Source organism: Dipteris shenzhenensis, chromosome 2 (assembly GCF_047967505.1).
Source record: "Dipteris shenzhenensis isolate YYH24624 ecotype China chromosome 2, Dip_SZ_1.0, whole genome shotgun sequence".
Taxonomy (NCBI): Eukaryota; Viridiplantae; Streptophyta; class Polypodiopsida; order Gleicheniales; family Dipteridaceae; genus Dipteris; species Dipteris shenzhenensis.
In genome coordinates this window covers 17204087-17225544 of record NC_141597.1, presented here as the reverse complement: position 1 = coordinate 17225544, position 21458 = coordinate 17204087, and the positions used below count along the sequence as shown (strand labels likewise).

Genomic DNA, 21458 nt, shown 5'->3' with positions numbered 1-21458 from the left:
AGAAAGGAATGAAAGGGCTAAAGAAGAATTCTGGAGAGAGAGAGAGAGAGAGAGAGAGAGAGAGAGAGAGAGAGGAGATGCTGGTATTCTAAGAGACAGGGTGCTCTAGCGAGAGAAAGACCTGCACCTGCACAACGATAGAAGCCAATGGCAATCACGAAGACTACACAAACATTGAACGAAATAGAAGCCTACGTCACTAATAGTAGTCGTTACAACCACATTGAAATTCTGACAGAACCTGATAGCAGCCTGACCATGGAATGCAGAATAGCTGTAGTAGCATCGCTCGTCGAATGAAGCAGGGGCTTGCGAACTACAATTGCAACACCACAAAAAGTAGGGGCATGTGAACTTCAAGCAATCACAGACCAACACTCAAGTACGATACTTGAGCGGCTTCATACCCAGCGATGGAGTGCGACGGACTACGCAAGGTGCTTATAAAGATGCCCGCATGCATTCCAATTTGGAATGTCTTTACACATGCATGCTAACCACCAAAATGTTGGTGGATTGTTCTGTCAGAGCAACATATGGTGGACGAAGGTTCATCGCTAGTGTCGTTGCTCATCACCACAAGCTTTGCATGCACCATCGTTCATCACCACAAGGTCCGTCTAACGATATGTAGTGTGTCTTCATCGCCACAAGAGCGTTGTTAGAGAGCTTGACGACCACAGACGAGCCACCGGCCAATCGTTGGTGGAGACCACTAGCCATTTTTCAGTGGACCAGCGCTGCACGTAAGAGCTGGCGTTTCCACGTTTCGGAAACGTCAAGCTTTAGGAAATGTAGGGAAATAGCGTTTCCCTATTTTCCCTGACGTTTCCTGCAACTTAGGTGCTGAGAGCCTGACTCATTAGACGTTTTACAGGAGTTGGGGTATGATCTGGAGATGACTTGGGCGTGTTGGAAATTAAAAAAAGAATCACTCAATTCTCATACCGTATGTGGAATAGGATCAGCTTTGTCTCTCTCACTCAATGATGCAGCACACTTGTGAATACCTCACTCAACCTTGGTAAAACCAAGCTCATGATCTTCAATAGATCCTAGGTTGCTATGCACAAAGAGCACTTCACTATGGATGGGTTACCGGTGGAGGTGGTTGCATCCTACATATACTTGGGGATTCTTATCTCTTGGCCAATCTTCACGATGCGACTGACACTATGGGCCCGACTGTGTAGAGGATATGCTTCACTAGCTAGTTTTCAAGCGGCAATGCTTTCATTTTGACTTCTACGATCCTTGGACTAAGACTGTTCTTTTAACTCTTGGGTCCGCCTAATGGGTATGTATGGCAGCTCTTGTTGGGGGCTAGTATCAGAGACAAATTGGGTTAGAGTTGAGAGGCTTCAGGTTCTCATGCTTTCACGGATGGTCCGCAATAAGCCTTCAGTCTGCATATAGTCTTAGCTGAGTTAGGAGTATCTCCACTACAGCTTGATGCAGCATTCCAGGTTACCACATATCTCTACCGCATCGCTTTGTACTGCAGGGCGACACTGGCCACCGTGGTTGGTCCTATCCTCATCCATGGTACTAGCGGCCGAGGGTAACCAGAGACGCTAGCATGCACGTACATGCAAGTGGTTTGAGAGCCTGGGGCTCCACATAGACAAACTACCCCTCTTCTAGTATAGCATTGAGGCCCCCTCCGTTCCGCTCACATATCATGAGGTCAACCAGCCTCCAGGTCATTCGAGAGGATCTCTTACAACTACACACATTCAGGTTTTGGTGGGCACCCGTGAGCTCCCCTGTGAAGCTCAACTTTTACAAAGACCATTGCTTGCAAATTTCAACAGAGGACCTCATTGATCGGCCAAGATACACATCGATTCATCTCCCCCACTCCTTGAGGATATCATTTAGGGAGTTTTGCGTCTCATCACACCGACTTTTAATTTAGAGTGGACGGGTGGAGGATACCCATAGATGGTCACATCTGCACTCTATGCGATCATCAGGGGATCGAGTTGGAGGAGCACTTTGCTTTCAGATGCTTGTTATACTATGAGATTTGAGGTCGCTATCATTGCCTCCTTAGTGATGGTTTTGGCCCTCTGTCCAATTTCCTGTCCTACTTAGATAAAAAATGCTTGGCGGCCAGCCATGAGGCTGTCAGACACAGGGAGCATTTGCTCAGAGCACATATGTGAGATCAGGATACACAGCTAGACTCCACACAAAGCATGATCGGTGAGTTTTTCTAGTCAGACCTAGACAGACGGTTGATCCGAGGATCCGAACTCAACTTGCCAGTAGGACAAGGCACAAATTATACTAGGTGATGCTCACCGGATTGGAGACACGGCCTACAAGAGTGACAGTGGCACGTTTCGTCGTAGGGCCATAGATAGGAGACCACAACGAACCACACATATTGACAGTCGTCAGCGCTCCATCGTAGGCTTTATGTTGCCACAGTAGCCTCGCACAGTGCCGACCCAGTCTCTCATCCCCGGCAGCTCCCAGATGATCACCACAATGCTGCCGGCCCTCATCCTCTCCATGAGATCGGAGTGTTTTCTCTCTCTCTATCAGTGTCATTGTGATTATGACTATGTGTTTTCTTTTGTATTCGTCATGGGTCTTGATACCTGCTTAGTGGGTCAGGTTCTTTAATCTCATAGACCCTTTGGTCTGCTTTAATAAACTAGACTTTCTTCAGCACAATTCATTCACTGTCTGCACCTCTCTCTCTACACTAGTACACACTAAGGAAGGAAGTTGGATTTGGAATTAGCAATGTGTAATTCTTGGGAACACTCTCTTTGTTTATCTTGTGGGGAGCCTTGGCTGTAGCAAGCAACCTCCACGGGCCCAGAGAGAGGTACAAGGAGTTGTTTCCTCCTCTAGAGGTAGACCTATTGGCCTGGGAGTGGTAGCTAAGGGAAGGAGCATGTGGTGTGGGACGAATGTTCCGACCTTGAGAATGGCCAGCTTCTTGTAGTGGTCTAGACATTAGGCTTGGGGATGGCTCTAGGTATTATTAGCTTGGACCTTATGGGTTGTTTTGCGGGATTGTCTTGTGGTTTCGAGGATTCCGGCTTGGGTACAAGGATTCCGGCTTGGAGTTGTACCCCACGAGGGTCAAACATTTACTTGGCTTGGTTGGGGTTGTTTCGTTTGGTTTAAGAGCTAGCATTGATGAAGAGTCTTCTTGCTCCCTCTGGTGTGCATGCCTGTGTTGCTCTCCTAAAGCTTGTTTGGGCTTCGTAATGGTACCCTGCAAACACACCTTGGACAGCCTATCGTAAGGCAGTGTTTGCTTCCGTGATCCTTGACCTTCTTGCTGCTGTGTTGGTAGCCAATGGTGAGGCACAAGTCTCCCTTGAATCTGTCCTCCCTTTCTGCTGTGTAGACAGCCCCTTGTGAAGACTTGTTGCTGTAGTTTTGGAGCTCCCTGCTGTAGTGGTGGCAGCCAAAATTGGAGCTCCAGAAAGCCTGAACACTTGAATAATGAATGCCACAGGGATGGGCCTTTTTCTGGGCTGGAATCCCAACAAACCTGCCTGACTTTCGCACAGATTGGGCCGACCCAGTCTGTGGCTTCTTTTGCAGACTTTCTGCCTGACTTGGCCCCATGGCAGCCTGCTGTTGGCCTGCCTTCAGCCTCCCCTGTTTCTGGCCCTTTCTGCATACTTTACCTGGTCCAATCCAGGCACAATACTGCTGCATGGCAGATCTCCTCCAAGTGCTTTGGTTCTGCACTTCTCTAACCTGCTGGTGCACCTTGACCAGTTTGGCAGCTCCAAACAGCCTCTGTCAGCTGTGCCTGTTGCTGTAGTATGCTGCACAGCCATACCTTGGAAACCTTTGAACAGTTCTAAACATCTCCAGTTTGGTCCTGGTTACTGTGGTAGATCTGCAGCAGTGCTTGCTGCCATCCGACCGCCCTTGACAGCTCCGTCTGGCTGTCCCTGCAGGGTTTCTTGTGCTCCAGGCTGATGCTGCTCCAGTTGCAGCCATCTGCCAGACCCTTGTTCAATCCTCGCTGCTCATATGGCAGCCAGCATGCTGCCCATGTGGCAGCCCTGCCAGTGCTGTATGTTTTTCCCCTGTGGATGCCCTCGTGGCATCCCTGACTGCCTCTTGGTGCACCTCCCCTATGCTGTCTTTATTTGGGGGCTCATTGATGGGGAGATGACCTTCCAAACTCTAACATCAACAACTAGAAGCTACTCACACCCTTACTTCATTGCGCATTGGGCCAGCTGTCATGTTCACCCCTTAAGTGTTTTTCCTTGAAAGGAAGATCCTTTGCTGGAGACCTGTTAGAAACTCACTGTGCCCACCTGTGAGCCCTTGATTTGAGGGGACAAGGGCAGTGAGAGGTAGGAGGGCTGGAGAGAGAGAGACTCAGGTTGGCATCATAGGCAACCAGCACACGGGCTGGTTGTAGCCTGCAACAGAGTCTGCTGTGTTTTGTACTGCTCCCTTGGAGCTATTTTTCTGCGCACCATCTGGTGGATGAATATACTCTCTTTCTCTCTCCGTCCATATTTATTTCTGAGAGAGTGTTTGTTGCATCTGTGATCATTTATCTGAGTTGAGTGTGTGTAAGAGTTGGAGAGATCTTGGGTGGAGGTTTGAGTGATTCATTCCCTCTTGATTTTTTAACATGCTATCAGAGCCATAGGCTCTCAACTCTTCTTCATCAAAGCACTCTCTGAAGGAAGGAGTCCCTTGGCAGAAAGGTGATTCTGTTTTCAGCTCAGGCTAGCACGGGAGGTCAGTACATCTTTTTTGCTTCAGTTTTTTTTCAGTTTGCTATTCACCGAGATGGATCAGCGTTCAGAAGCCTCTACACCCACTGCTCGTCCTTCCTCCATCTCCAATCATCTTCCTTCTTCATTTATTCCCAATTTTGGTGAAGCTGGAAAGCTCGATGGGACGAACTATCCAATGTGAAAAGTCAAAATCCGAAGCCATCTGTTGGCACGGAAGCTGTGGAAGATAGTGATTGGGACCGAGGAGAAGCCGGAGGACATTGTGGACAAAAGAGGTGAAGTTTTATTTGAAGCAAATGCGGATGAACTCAGTGCGTGGGAGGAGAGGGATGCTCAAGCCTTAGCAATGCTAATTGGCATGATAGCAGATGTTGTGATTCCTCATATCCAGTTGGTAGAGACGTCTTCAGAGGCGTGGGCCATACTGAAGGAGCTGTATGAAACCGATAATACAGCCCGTATCATTACTCTTCAGCATCAGCTTTATAATCTTGATATGAATGAGGGTGATAGTGTGCATGACCATGTGACAAAGGTGAAAGTCGTGCGGGACCAGCTCGTAGCGGCGGTTGGTCAGAAGGTGGACTCGAGTCAATTGGCGTTGCTCACACTCCACAAGTTGCCACGGAGTTTCAAAAGTTTTGTGACTACGGTCACTGCGGGTCAACTGACTAAGCCAATCACCTTTGAGGAGCTTGGTCCACTCCTGCTTCAGGAGGAGGCTCGAGAGAAACTCTTTACGCAAACCGACGAGAAGGCATTAGTAGCCAAAGCCAAGAAAAGGCAAGTCAAAGGAGTTCAAGAAGTAAGAGGACGATGACCGAAAGAAGAAAATGAAGTGCTGTTACTGTGAAAAGCTTGGACACTCCTCCAAAGAATGCCGAAAGAAGAAGGCGGATCAGAAGCGGAAGAGAGAAGCCAGGAACAAAGAAGAGCCTAAGAATGATTCTGCCAATGTGACGACTGGACAGTTGTTTTTAATCAATGAACATTGTTCAGCGTATGCAGTCAGTGAAGGAAAAGAGGGTTGGTATGTTGACAGCGGTGCTTCAAAGCACATATCTAACGGAAAGACTTGGTTCAAAACCGTGGAAAGTACACACCCGGATTCCAAAGTTTCTGTCGGGGATAGCCGGACGTGTCCTGTGAAGGGCATCGGTAGCATTCCTTTCATTACAACCGCGGGTGAGGAGAAGGATATGTCTGGAGTACTTTATGTACTCAACCTTTGCAAGAACTTACCGTCTGTAAGTTAGATGGACAAAAACAACATGGCAGTTCTCTTTCAAGATGGCAAGGTCACCGTGACATCCAAAGCAAATGGGCAGATGGTGGCTCAAGGAGTTGAAGAGAACGGACTATACCGCCTCAGTGCAATGTTGGTTCATGAAGACAACGGAAAGTCCAAACTTTGGCATGAGCGCTTCGGTCACATCAGCTATGGAACCTTGGCTGAAATGTCAAAGTCGAAGATGGTGGATGGACTTCCACCAATTACAGGCAAGGATGGTGTGTGTAGGGCTTGTCTAGAAGGCAAGCAGCACATGGACAAGTTCCCACAAGAGGCCTCGTTTCGGGCCAGCAAACCTCTTGAGTTGGTTCATGCCAACATTTGTGGCCCAATGTCTACAGCATCGTGGGTAGGATCCAGGTACTCACTTCTCTTTAAGGATGGTTTCAGTAGAATGACCTGGGTGTATTGTTTGGCCAAAAAGTCACAGGCTTTCGAGAAGTTCAAGGACTGGAAGGCCAGAGTTGAAAAGGAGACAGGGGAGGATGTCAAGACATTCCGTACAGATAGGGGGGAGAATCCACCTCAAATGAGTTCAACACATTTTGTCGCAAGCATTGGATCAAGTGACAACTCACCACAGCACATACTTCTCAACAAAACGGGGTAACCGAGAGGAAGCATAGAACCAGCACGGAGATAGGGCTTGCTATGCTTCGAGGTGGGAACCTTTCTAAATCCTATTGGAGTGAAGCTATCAATACAGCCGTACACATTCTCAACAGGGCCAAGACGAAGGCCGTCAAGGACAAGACTCCATATGAGGCATTTTATGGTAAGAAGCCCTCTATCACTCATCTTCGCATTTTTGGTTCTAACGCATGGGTGCATGTGCACAAGGAAGACAGGACCAAGCTTGATTCCCGGAGCAGAAAATGTATCTTTGTTGGGTATAGCGAAGAATCCAAGGCCTATCGACTCTTCGATGTAGTAAAGAAGCATATCCTTATCAGTCGGGGTGTTGTCTTCAAGGAAAAGGAACCTGAACCCTAGGAGGAGCCTCAGATTGAGGAGGAGGAGATTGTTCAACCCCCGAACCCACCCCACCCCAGGTTGACCATCCAAGAGGTGGCGAAATTAGAAGCTGATGTTTCACAAGGTACTGAGGAAGAGCAGGATGTTCCAGAAGCAGTTCTAGTTCCTCCTCTAATTGAGAAGCAGAAGAGGTTGCCCCAATGGTACTTACGGACATTGGAAGACTCTCGGGTCACTGAAATACCTGAGAGTAGCAGTTCTGGATTGCGAGTCCCAAAGTCTTCAGAAGATCCCATCCGTGAATTTTGCGTTGGTGGCTCAGCTTGAAGAGCCAAGGACCTTCGAGGAGGCGAAGGACCATCCAGAATGGTAGGCTGCCATGCAAGCAGAGATGGATGCTATCCTGAAGAACAATACTTGGGACTAGTATAAAGCAAGGTTAGTGGTCAAAGTTTTGCTCAAATTGAAGGCATGGATTTTGATGAAACTTTTGCTCCCACAGCTCGCATGGTTACTATCCGGGCAGTGATTGCCCTTGCTGCCCAATTCCAGTGGCCTATTTTTCAAATGGACGTGAAGTCTGCATTCCTTAATGGAACCTTGGAGGAGGAGGTATAAGTCGAGCAGCCACCGGGCTTTCAAGATCCAGGGTCCCCATTAAAGGTCTGCAGGTTGAAGAAGGCACTATACGGGCTGAAACAGGCCCCCAGAGCTTGGTACCAAAGGATTGATGTATTCTTTCAGAAGATAGGGCTAAGTTGGAGCCCTTCTGAGGCAAACCTCTACTTGTTCATTGAGAAGGGGTTGCGATCGGTACTCATCCTCTATGTTGATGATCTTATCTCGAGAGGTGACCATGTTAAGAAGATTTCTCAGGTCAAGGAGCTACTCATGCCTGAGTTTGAGATGACTGACCTTGGGTTATTACACTACTTCCTCGGGATAGAAGTAGAGCAGGCCAAAGATAGGATCTTCATTTCACAGGAGAAATATTGCATAGAACTTCTGAGATTTTAGATGGAGGATTGCAGGACAGTAGTAACTCCTATGGAGGTCGGGCTCAAGCTAAGTGTTCATGACACATCTCAGCTGGTCGATACTCCTTTGTACTGACGATTGGTAGGAAGTTTGCTTTACCTTACCAATACTTGACTTGATATTTGTTATGTAGTTGGGCTATTATGCTAGTTCTCTGCTTCTCCCAGGAAGAGTCATTGGGATGCAGGTTTACGGGTGCTGAGGTATCTAAAGGGTACTTGCACCTACGGGATCACCTATACCAAAGGCATCGAACTAGGTGGGTTCTGTGATAGTGATTGGGCGGGTGATGCTGACACCAGGAGATCAACAACAGGGTATTGTTTCTTACTTGCATTTGGTGCCATCTCTTGGCTGAGTAAGAAGCAACCCACAGTGGCCCTTTCATCTACAGAGGCAGAGTACAGAGCCACGTGTACAGCAGCTTGTGAGACATTGTGGTTGAGGTGGATTTTGGAGGACATGGACGTATGTCAGGAGGATGCAACAGTGCTGATATGCGACAATCAAAGTTGCATAGCCATTGCCAAGAATCCAGTGTACCATGCGCGGACCAAGCACATCAAAGTTCATTACCACTTTGTTCGAGAGCTCATGATTGACGACGTGATCGAGCTTATGTACCGCCCGACCACCGACAACTTGTCCGACCTCTTCACGAAGGCATTCCTCGAGAATAGATGGAGCACCTCATCAAACGAATGGGGATTGGCCCACAGTTTGACATTGAGGGGGGGTGTTAGAAAGTCACTGTGCCCACCTGTGAGCCCCCGATTTGAGGGGACAAGGGGCAGTGAGAGGTAGGAGGGCTGGAGAGAGACTCAGGTCGGCATCATAGGCAACCAGCACACGGGCTGGTTGCAGCCTGCAACAGCAGGTAAAACAGGGCTTTAGGCCTCACATGGAGGCTCCTGCAGCAGCGCAGACTGGCTGCACAGGTCACCCTTATATAGGGGCCTGTGGCAGGCCAAGTCGGCCCAACCAGGGCCACCGACCAGGGCCAACCTTGGTCGGTTTTCTAGGGCCCATGTGGTCGGCCACCAGACAGGGTACCGACCCTGCTGGTCGGTCAACTCAAGGGGCCTGGGCAGTGCCTATAAAAGGCCTACTCCTCCATTCATTCCAGCATCCAGTACAAGACTGAAAGCCTCTCCAAGGCTGTGTTCAGCACTCAGATCTGGAGCAGGTTGTGAGAGAGAGAGAGTCCATCAGTTTTCTCCAGCAGTCTGCTGTGTTTTGTACTGCTCCCTTGGAGCTATTTTTCTGCCCACCATCTGGTGGATGAATATACTCTCTTTCTCTCTCCGTCCATATTTATTTCTGAGAGAGTGTTTGTTGCATCTGTGATCATCTATCTGAGTTGAGTGTGTGTAAGAGTTGGAGAGATCTTGGGTGGAGGTTTGAGTGATTCATTCCCTCTTGATTTTTTAACAAGACCACGTACTGAGGTGGGACTAGCTTCTGCTAGTAGAGGAGTAAGGTTTTGATACCAAACGTCTATCTATCTATCTATCTGTCTATCTACATATACATGTATATCTAAATATATATGTAGCTATATGTACATGTGCACACACACACACGCACGCACTTACTTTTTGTGTGTAGATGACATCCAGATAATTATATTAACAGAAGTTGTCTCCAAGAGACAGAGGAATTACATCTTTAAAAAACTTGCATATATGCCAAGTACTGAGAGTAATCCAATTGGCCCCCATGCAGACAGTCATAAAAGGACCGTCTGAGGGGCGCTCGGAAAAAAGAGAACTTGTTTAGAGAAGGATTATCAAGAACCCAATGGCTTTTGTCCTTCCAAAGATTCCTTGGGGCCCAATTGCGAACCCATGAAAAGAAAAGATCATATCCCTACTGGTCAAGGTACAATCCAAACAGCCAAAATAGCCTGCCAAAGACAGCCGGCTGAAAAGTGAGCCCCCAAGATACTTTCAAGAAGCATAAGAAATATCGCTAACAATGCTCAAAATATATGAGCCACCGATTCCCAAGAAGCTAAGCATCGATGACACGTAGCCAGCTCAATATGCCTTCGATCTAGAATTATGCTAGAAGGAAAAACACTATCCTCCAAAGAAAAACCTGTTGGCGAAGAGAGAGTTTGCAATTCCAAAGTTGACGCAGTCTACCCTTGCACCACCTTGCATTGCGCCTCATAGACCACACATGATTTGCACGGGCTGTAATCTAGAGGAGAGGCAAGGAACACTGTATATACTAGCAAGTGTGAGAGAAGTCAAAGAAAGAGGACGCTGAGCAGTGAAGTCCGAAACAAGCAGCCAATCACATAGGCAATTTGAAGCTGAAGGGGAGGTGCTGGCTGAAAATCTTGAAGCATTTGAGCAATCAAACGCTAGTAGGGGTGATAATGCATTCCTAGAGCAAAACCACGAGCCGCCATTGGAAAGGGCATCACTGAACCTGTATCATCCAATACATCTGCCACAAGACGAATACCATGGACCATAGTAAATAAGAGTGTCTGGGCTCTTGCAAAGCTAGAGGAGTAGCAAAAGCATTCGACCAATGAATACTTTCAGCACACAAAGAATTACCATTTGGAGAAACCCGACCAATCCATGAGAGTATGCTTTCCCAGTCAAAAAGCATCAGAGTGACAAAGGGACAGCCCCGAATTTTGCCCTGAATGTGCCCAAGGAGGAAACCCTATTGTGTTGACTCTCGCAACCCATAGACTGTAGTATTAATATGCGCTTAAATGCCAAGTTGATCTTTGGATATGATCCTAAAAATGTCTCAAAGACACTATTCACAATGTGTTCCGTGAATGTGCTTGAAAATTATTCGAGGCACTTTATTTATGTCAAGAACTGTACTTGTTCCATGGATGAAATATTATGATTGTGATGAATTATTTATGTAGACACATTCACACACTGACACTAGTTCAGTTCTCTTGTCATTCGGCAGTTCATCACTCAGCGTGACACTTGGTAGTGATCTTTCTCTCGGATTCATGATTTTAGCACCTTTTGCACACACATGCCTCCCATGTACAGTCACATTTGTTGACTATTTTTTGGCTTGGTTCCTACACATATACATCATGTGTAAATCATCATGCTCATGGGGAGACTATAATGAATGTTTTTTAGAAGCGATTAGTACATTGACTATATAAGAGGGATACATACTCGCATACATATCCTTATACTTTGGAGAGACAATTGAATGCAAAGATTCATGCCACTTGCGAGACCAAAAATTGGAGAGCCGGTTGAAATAAAACAAGATTAGCATAATTCAATCACGCGGTATCTATTCGGTTGTGCCATATGCGACATGAAATATCCGTTTTATTGTTTACTTATCTTAATGATGATCAACTGGCAAGAAATCGGATTTTGTAATTTAGCGGGTCCATGCTTAATAGGATCGTATTAAATATTTGTTGGGATAAGTGTGATCAAGGGCTTGCTCTATGGTGCATGTGTGCATCTAGGGGAGTCACATGTGTGTTTGTGTGTGTTGTAGAGGCACATCAAGTGCTATGATGTGTCTAGTGTGTGACCTAAGTGATGATGTAAGCCAAAGGCCCCCACATGGGACATTCCTTTGATTTAGGCCAGTCCCACTGATGTAGGGGTTGATTGCCACTGATGTAGGGAAGGTGCCACCTTCTCCCCATTTCTATAAGAGAGAGTCACCTCTCTCACAATCAATAGTGAACAACATTTTGGTTACATCTTGTGCTCTCACTCCTCTTCCAAGATGCATCTATTCTATCCCACGTGATTCTACATTTGGTATCAGAGCTTTAGGTTCTAGATCTAGCCTAGCCTAGCATTAGATGCTCTCTCTAGCATGAACTACTAGTTTTTTCAAAGATTCCTCATCATCTCTATTTTCCTCTTTCCTTCCAAAATTTTGTGTGAGCTTGTTCTCTACCTACAAGCAACCATTCTCCAAGCCCTTTGTGTTGTAGAACAATCTCTGTAGGGCGCCCCTTCAGCTCGAAGCTTGTCGTGAAATTGTGCCTCCATCGCCTGTGCCAACAAGAAAACATTCCGCCGATGTATCGTGTAATGCCGCCTCTGTGGTCACTCATTTCCAAATTCCTCTGAGCACGAGTTGGGCGACACTTCAAGCAAGCTGCTGATGAAGTTTGAGCCCCGTTTGGTCAAGTTTTGGAGGAGAAACAGATAAAAGACCAGTCGATTTTACTAAGCTCGGCTATGGCGACCTGGCGCAACATTGCACGCTTCCTTGGTTGAGGACCTTCTCTGGTATAAGGCCTTTATTTCTGCATAAAAATCCCCTTGAATAGAGCTACGAGCTATGCGAATTGCACCCTCCAATCTACCTTGGTCTCTGCTAATTGAATTCTGCATATTTTGGTCAAAGGGTGTTGAGCAATCACCATAAGTAGTGGGGTTCTATTATTTACTGCAAATTTTCATTGTTTTGCTTGTACTTGAGTAGTAGAACTCAGTCATGGAGCTCATAAGTGTCCTTATACTTTGCATTTAGAATGATGACTATGTGATTCTCATGATTGATGAGTACTTGAATTGTAAACATGACTAAGCCCGAGCAAGTAGAGAAGTTTGATGGAACTAGTTTCCATACTTGACAAACAAAAGCTAAGTTTGTGCTTATGAAAAAGAAGATATGGAATGTTGTGAATAGAAAGGATAAGAAGTCTACAAAAGAAGAAGCTAACTGGTTGATCAAAGACAAGAAGGCTCTTGCTATCATTGCTTTGGGATTAAGTGACTCATACATTTACCACATTGATGGCTTTGAAACTTCACATGAAGCTTGGGATCATCTTCTCACAGTATTTGGTGCACAAGGGAAATGCTTCAAATATATCTTGCTTATTAAGTTCCTTTGGCTACAATTGGAAAAGGGAATGTGTTATTCCATGAAGAAGAACAACTCCAAAGAGAATGAAGCATTTCTTGTGAAGAAGGGCTACTTCAACAACAAAGCAAATTTGGCCGAAGGAAGAACTCCATCAGCAAATGAAGAATCAAACTTTGAAGATAAAGACTATGCTTTTTGAGCACTTTGTCTTTTGAATTTTTGTTTATTATCACTAGGTCAAATTTTGAGGTTTCTGCTTGGAGTCGTACTCCAAAAAGAATGTCATATGTTTTGTCTTTTGTAAATCACTTCTGGTCATCATATGATGTAGACCATGTGATATGTGTTTTGTCTATCCCATTTTTGTGAACCTCACACCCTTGGGAACCCTTGCTAGCATGAGATCCTAGCCATAGATTTATCCTTGACCACCATGAGATGGCATGAGAAACTATGAGACTAGATGTATCCTTGACATTGCAAGAGGCAACCCCTTGAGGGGGAGTATGTTGGGATAAGTGTGATCAAGGGCTTGCTCTATGGTGCATGTGTGTATCTAGGGGAGTCACATGTGTGTTTGTGTGTGTTGTAGAGGCACATCAAGTGCTATGATGTGTCTAGTGTGTGACCTAAGTGATGATGTAAGCCAAAGGTCCGCACATGGGAGGTTCCTTTGATTTAGGCCAGTCCCACTGATGTAGGGGCTGATTGCCACTGATGTAGGGAAGGTGCCACCTTCTCCCCATTTCTATAAGAGAGAGTCACCTCTCTCACAATCAATAGTGAACAACATTTTGGTTACATCTTGTGCTCTCACTCCTCTTCCAAGATGCATCTATTCTAGCCCACGTGATTCTACAATATTGTGCTTAAACATCAAGTTTAAAATCCCCTATGCAAAAAATTGGACATATTTGTATATATATTAATAAAGGAATAGGGAAGGAAGACTATTCAAGTGAACCAAATTCACCTTTAGTCGATATACGCATGCAATAATGGTCTAATTAAAACTGCCAACTTAGTTGGTAGTCTCGCAAGCTTTAGTCGGCCTATGGATTTGATATAAATATGCAAAGCAACCATGCCAAATGTGTTTCCCTCCATGGTCGTGATGCGAAGCACCGTGTAGATAGGATTAATCGATTTGATTAATGCCTCCGCCTGATTCCACCAAGACTCATCCATGATCATGCGAAAAAATTTGATAGACTTTGCTTGGCCTCTATCATCCCAATCTCCCCACTCGCGAGACACAACCGTGCGCAACAAGCCCTGGCGCACTCGCACGAGCCTCTCCACCAACACTATGAACATGTAAGCAAACCTTGTGGCTAGAGGTTTCAATAGCTCAAGGTCACTGTAAGCCCGATAGATGCTGAGGACTTTGGGTCTCTTCGTGACATCTTCACGATACTGCGGGCTGTGGAGAAGATGTCATCAATCCAATGTATCTTCCCTAGGTCCTCAATCTTTTCTCGATCAAAAGATCAAGGCAATGTGAGGCACATGGTGTCCATCACAATCTTAGGAAACTCATCTTCTAACATGTCACCCATTGATACACAATTGCTGCCATTATCTGTCACCACCTACACCACATCCTCAACACCGATCTCCATAATGGCTGCCCGTAAATGCTCCCAAATATACAACCCTGTAATCACTGTACCTGCAGTGGAAGCGTCTATGGCTCTCAAGAACATGGTTCCCTTGCAAGAAGACACTAAAATATTGTACACATTCCTCCTGTGTGCATTTGACCATCCATCGCATAAGAGTGTGCATCCATATTTTTTCCAAGTCTCTTTCAAGGGCTTCATTTGGTCTTCCACACATTCCCTCTCTCTTCTTAGCTCTCTTGTCCGCAAGGCCTCATATGTAGGCCCTTCCCATTCATACCCAATGCGGCTTACGGCTCTCATGGCCTTCCTCCATCGTGTAGTCTTCGCCACATGAAAGGGTATTGCACATTGTATGAAGAGCTTTGTGAGCTCACTAGTGGCCTCCTTCACTGCTTGCTTTTGCAAGCGTGTTTGAATGCTAGACCTTTGCAGTGATCCTCTTTTTCCCACACTAGCATCCACACTAATTGAACCATGTGGCAAGGGTGTTCTTGTAGCATCCGCGCTCGATGTAGTTGATGCCCCTCTACTTTTCTTTGCAGAACCCAATGTGCTGGCATCATCCAATGGCTCAGTGTTAGCAGCCTCTTCTTCATCTTGCAGCCCTTGCCCTCCACTTTTTGCAGCTAAGGCTGCCATATGCACACGCTTTCATTCTGTTAGGCCACCTTTCACTGGAGTAGGCACGAACTCACAAGGTCCTACATCCTTGCTAGGAACACTTGCGAGATGGTCTTTCACCTGTGTGACAGACCCCGTTTTGCTTATGCCGCAATAGTTGCATCTCCACTTCTTGGAGCCACTGCCTCCTTTATAACTATCCAGGAGGGAGACATGGACCCAATAAGCATCTCTCGGCACTGAGGAGGATGGAGAGGTGAGAAGGAGGATGGAGAGGTCACAAGTGAGAAAGGATGGAGAGGTAGGAGGAGAATGGAGAGCTCAGAGGTAAAAGAGGATGGAGAGGTGGAAGGAGCCTTGAGGATCAGAGGTAGAAGTGAAGGAGGATGGAGAGGAGGATGGAGAGGTTACAGGTAAGATTAAAGAGAGGATGGAGAGAAGAAGGATGGAGGGATGGAGAGCAGGCTGCCAAGCTGCAGCTTGCGGGATGGAGAAGATGGAGAGAAGGATGAAGAGGATGGAGAGAGAAGGATGGAGGTCCGAGGAAAACGGGATGGAGAGTCCAAGAGCAAAGGATGGAGGGATGGAGAGAGCTTAGAGAAGGTGGAGAGAGTAGCAAGGATGCACAGAAGGAGTGCAATGGGCGGGAGGCGGCGAAGAAAGGAGCCTGGCGGCGAAATTGCGATTTAGGGGGTCTAGGTCAAAAACAGGTTTTACGAAACAGCATTTCTTTAAGAAACACCGTTTTCGTTTCCTGCCAAGAAACGGCCGTTTCTGGCAACTATGCTTATGTGGAAGGGTGGCACATGGTCATGCCTTGCCACCTCAACCCTGGGCCCTATGCACACCATATTTTATTATACTATTGCCACACATACAAGCATACACATATATTTATGCCTTTTACCTTGGTCAAATAGTTCCCCCCCTTAGGCAGGGAATGCATAGCATTTTCATGCTTGAGACCATCACGAACAAAGAAGGGCTTGAGATAACGCTTGTTGATCACTTTATTGCCATATGGCTAATGCAGCTCTTGAACTTGTACAGACCCATTGCTACGTTCCTTGATGACTTTGTATGGACCGGTTCACAGTGAAAGGAACTTTTTATCTATTTGGTGGTCCAATCTGTTATCAAAGCATAGCACAACATCCCCCTCAGCAAAGTGTCTTTCCCATCCCTTGCGAATCTTAGCATCCAAGCGGGCCTTTTGTCGGTTCTTTTGGATCTTTGTTGGATGGAGTGCAAGACGTCGGGTTTCATCTAGCTTCTCAAGTTGTACCAACCTGGCCTCTACATGCTCATCTTCTGTCATCCTCTGTTCTTGTGCCAATCTCAAGGTCGGAATCTCTATTTCTAGTGGTAAAACGGCCTCAGTACCATACACGAACTCAAAAGGAGTGTGACCTGTAGACGTTTTATGGGTGATGTTGTAAGCCCACACGGCTTCAGTGACCTTTTGATCCTACTGGCTCCTGTTCCCTGTGGCCATTTTTCCCATGGATTTACAAAGGAGGTCGTTGGTCCGCTCCGTTTGTCCCATGGACGTTGGATACGTCTCGTGTGATTTTGCAAGCCAGTAACATGTGGCATACATATGTACCAAGTGCTTCCAACAAACATATCACTTTCTGAAAATCTATGTGTGCATTTCCCTCCCCTTGCCTATAGCTAATATATTGCCACAAGCCTCCAAGATATAAACAAATCTAGAGCATCAGGAGACAGATCCTCCAGATGAAATAATTCAATCCGAGCGCCTCCTTCTCCATCATTAAATAATGCTTCTCGGGCTTCAACATTTGCAACTTGCATAGTAAACCAGGCGATACCAATTCTTCGTCCTTTCTTTAATCAATACCGCACCAATTTTTGTGTTGGATACCAATTCTTCGTCCTTTCTTTAATCAATACCAATTCTTCGTCCTTTCTTTAATCAATACCGCACCAATTTTTGTGTTGGAGGCATCAACAAAGGCATGGAAGGGAAGCTTCCAAATGAGTGATTCGACGATATAGGCTTTGGCCAACATTAGCTTGAGAAATCAAAAAGCCCCATCCATGAGCTTCATTTAAGAATGGACTCTCATGGTCAGATACTATTTCCATGGGTGTCCCAAACCTTGTGCGGATACGTTCAAATATGAAATTTGAAATTGCCTTACCATTTGCAGAGGGGGATGGCGATAGCTTCAGCCCACTTAGTGACATACTGAGTGGCTACCAGAAGATACTTCTTTTTGTGGGCAGTCATGAGCAGGGACCTAACAAAATTTGTTCCTCACTTTTGAAATGGATGGATGGACATCACTGGGTGATGTTGCCCAGGACGCAAATCCTTCCTACTAAAGAATCGGCACTGTTCAGAAGTTTTACAATATATAGTGACATCCTTGAACAAGGTCGGTCAATAGTACCCAGCATGTAAAATCTTCTTAGCTGTATAGTCACCGGCATAGTGGTCTCCATAAAATCCATCATGATAATGCTTTAATATCTTAGGTACTTCATCTGCATCAATGGCCCATCTTAGTACCCCATCCATGCCTTGATGGTACAACACCCCATCAAAGAAAGTGTAGCGTCTACTATCTTTGCGGATCTTCTTTCTCTCATAGCTAGTACTTTTTGGAGGAAAGGAGAAAGAGGTCAGAAATTTGCAGATACCATCATACCATGGATCCCTAACTTCTATGGCCGCTACAAGGGTTACATCGAAGCACTTCTCTAAATCAATCAAAGCATTCTTTAAGTTGGAACAACTCCCTTTTATAATTTTGAAAGAAAAATCATATTCTTGTAAAACTGCATACCATTTGGCCAGCCGGCCCATGGGTTTTGGTGATTGAAGAACCTGTTTTGCAAGACCATTGCTAGAGATTATAATGGAGGACTTTTCAGTCACATAATGCATTAAAATTCTTAATGCAGAACACCAAAGACAAGGCATGCTTGTTGGCCTCAGAGTAGCGTTGTTCAGTTTCGAGCAATTGTCGAGAAGCAAATCGAACGGGATACATGAACCAATCCTTCCCTTGTTGGAGAAGAATACCCGCCAGAGTGTGCTCATCAAACCCAGGATTGATATAGAAAGTCTTTGACCAATTAGGATTGCGTAGAATGGGTTCGGAAGCCAGAGCACTCTTGATTTGTACAACTCATGATCATAATTCTCATCCCAAGAGAAATCAACCCCATCTTTTAATAGCATAGTCATGGGTCACGTCAAAGCAGCATATTGATCAATGAAGCGGCGGTGCTAGATTGACAAATGAGTGCACTTGACGTTTGGTTGTTAGCGGGGAGAGCTTGAGGATAGCTTCTATCTTCTCGGGGTCAGACTTGACGCCCTCGAATGAGACAATATGTCCCAATAGCCTCCCTTGAGTGGCTCCAATGGTGCATTTATCAGGGTTGAGGCTACCATTCGCATCATTGATCCTTTGGAAGGCCAACCTAACCTTCATGACGTGCTCCTTCCGTGCCGAGAATATACAAAAATCATCTAAAAACACCTCTAAGAAAACCCCCAAATAAGGAGCAAACACCATTTGCATAAATCTTTGAAAGGTAGCAGGAACATTGGTGAGGCCAAATGGCATTACTTTGAATCCAAACGTCCCCCAGGGTCTGGCAAATGTGGTTTTAAGCACATCCTCTTTGGCAATTCTGATTTGATAAAACCCGGAGTAACCATCACAGAAAGTATACATCTCATGACCACTTACCTTCTCAAGAATGAGGTCTTTGAAGGGCAGAGGATGATGGTCCCTCTTGGTGGCCGCATTGAGTTTCTTATAATCGATGCCGACCTGTCACTTGTTGTTTTTCTTTGGAGTAACTACCACTGGTGAAACCCATTCAGTATTGTAAGCTGGAATAATAAACCCAGCTTCTATAAGCTTCTGTAACTCTGAGCGCAAAGCATCGGTCTGTAGGGGTTCTAATCTCCTATACTTCTGGGCCTTCACATCAGGTTTCAGCTCTATCTTGTGTTTTATGGCACTCACATGGCAAAGGTGGTGGTAGCTAGTTGCGAAGAGGTCAGGGAAATCTTTGAACATTTCTAGGAACTCGTCTTTCTCACTCGGAGTGAGATCTGGGGAAAGCATAGATTCAAGCTGTTAAGGACTAGCTGTTACCTTTTCTGCGGGTGACAGGGTCGGAGACACCCCCATCATGTAAACTTCTTCCTCTGAGAACTCCTCCCCCCCCGTCTGATTCTTCCATTGATTCAGATACCGAGGATGAGAGAGTATCACTGTCTTGCTCCTCTTCTTCTTCTGGTTCAGTGGCACCTGGTTGCACTGGGATCTTCTCCTTAGAAGCACCAAAAGACATGTGTCTTGTCTTCCAATAGCTAACTGCATCGCTCTTTCTTAACCACGGTCTCCCGAGTATGGCTGGGTAACTGCTGCCTGTATCTTCAATGTCCACTATATAGAAATTGACGGTGGTGGTCAACCCATTGACAGTGATGGGCAAATCCTCAATGGCTCCCAGGGTAATGAATCGTCGACCATCTGCTATTTTGATTCGAGTGGAAAAATGCCTTGTGCATTTCAAATTCAACTTTTTCATGATACGGGACACCATGATATTACATGCAGCTCCTCCATCGACACACACACTTGATACGGCAATTATCTATGATGACATCTATTGTATGCGGGTGTCGATCAATTTCTTCAGAGATAGAAGAAACCTCTCGTACATTTTTCTTTTTCTTACTTCTCCTTGTTGAGAACCTGTGCTGCAGCTCACGTCTCACCTTAGGGCTTAATGCTATTAGTTGAGGGAGCGTGATGCTCAAAGACCGATGAGCAAGGTCCTGAACGACCAAATAGTCTTCTTGCCCTGAGCCGATAGGGAAATCCGAGGGCGACCACTTACTCCAGCGAGATCTTTTAGTCTTCTTTGTTGGTGGGTTTGCCATCTCAGCATCTGAGGGCTCTGAGAAGGACACCTTCCTAGGGCGGCCCGGTCCACGGTTTGGAGAGGGGTCCGAGGTAGTACGACTTCTCTTCCCGAGGTCAAGGACCTCTACGTCAGAATCCTCAGTGTCTGATTTACTTAGAAGATTCACCCTTAGAATATTGGGACATTCGGTGTGATAATGACCCTTCTGGTGGCACTCGTAGCATACAACATTGGCACGTTCTCTTGGAGGGCGGTTGGCTTGATTTCTGATGCCCACCATCTCAAGACGAAGATCATTTAGGGCCTTGGCTAGGTCGTGGACTCCAAGTTCTTTAGCAAGAGGGACCGGGGGAGTAGGTAGGAGGGGGGCTCGTGGGTGAGGCTAGGAAAATCTTCCAGGCGGAGGGTGAGGATATACACCTTGTGGAGGGTAAGCATCTAAGGGAGGACCATACATTTGAGGTTGAGGCGGTGGATACATCCCTGATGGGGGGTGGAAGTATGCCCTTGAGTTGGACCCCTAGGTTGTTGTTGCAAGAATTGAGGGGGTTGCGGAGGGACAACTGTCTTCTTTGAAGCGGGGTTAGATTGAACTTTATCAAACTTTTGAGCAATCTCATGTGCTAGTACCATGGTTTCTGGATTCTCCCATTTAAGCTTGAGGCGGAATTCATCACTTGCTCTTGCTAGAAGGTAGCGCAGCACATGCTGAGTCATTCCAGCTCGAAATCCGGCGTTGTCCTCTTGCGTGGCAATTAAACAGTTCAGGAGCACGGTCGCTCGATCCACACATCGACGCGCCGTCTCACCTTCTGATTACTTCAGGTTTGCTACTTGCAGGTACACAATCTCCGGCTCCTCTTCTTTGCCGAAATACTTGATCATAGATGCTGTCAACCTTGGTCAACTTTGGCGAACGTCTTCGGCTTGCTTCTCGTACTACACTTGAGCCAAACCCTCTAGAAATGTGGGAGGAACCAACAACCATCTATCTTCAGTAAGAAAGTTGAGAGAAACACAACGGTGCTTGAATGCCACAAGATACTCATTTGGATTTTCTTCAACCCGACCACAAAACACGGGATTGTCAGCCATGCTTGAAAAATAAAAAAAAGAGAGGCGAAATGAGGCTTATCTATTGGCAAACGATGGAAAGAGGTAGCTTGAATTGAAAATCAGGTGAAGATACATCCACAAAGCACACATAGGCAGGGTAGGGTGTGACTGGTGTATTGTGAAATGCTATACGGGAAGAATCTTCAGCATAGAATAGCTCATAGACAATCTTTAAAGGACCAACCTTTATTGGTTGAGGCATGATATTGCATCCATCTTTACAGGCGAGGGTTAGAGACATGGTGTTGCATGAGGTTCTAGCAGTGACCAATGTAATGT

General features: G+C 46.0%; 1 protein-coding gene across 1 annotated transcript in view; it reads left to right on the top strand.

Moving 5' to 3' along the window:
* LOC147904400 (protein ROOT INITIATION DEFECTIVE 3-like) overlaps positions 1-21458 on the top strand; it is a 64933-nt gene that overhangs the window by 29040 nt on the left and 14435 nt on the right. The gene's annotated exons all lie outside the window — the stretch shown is intronic.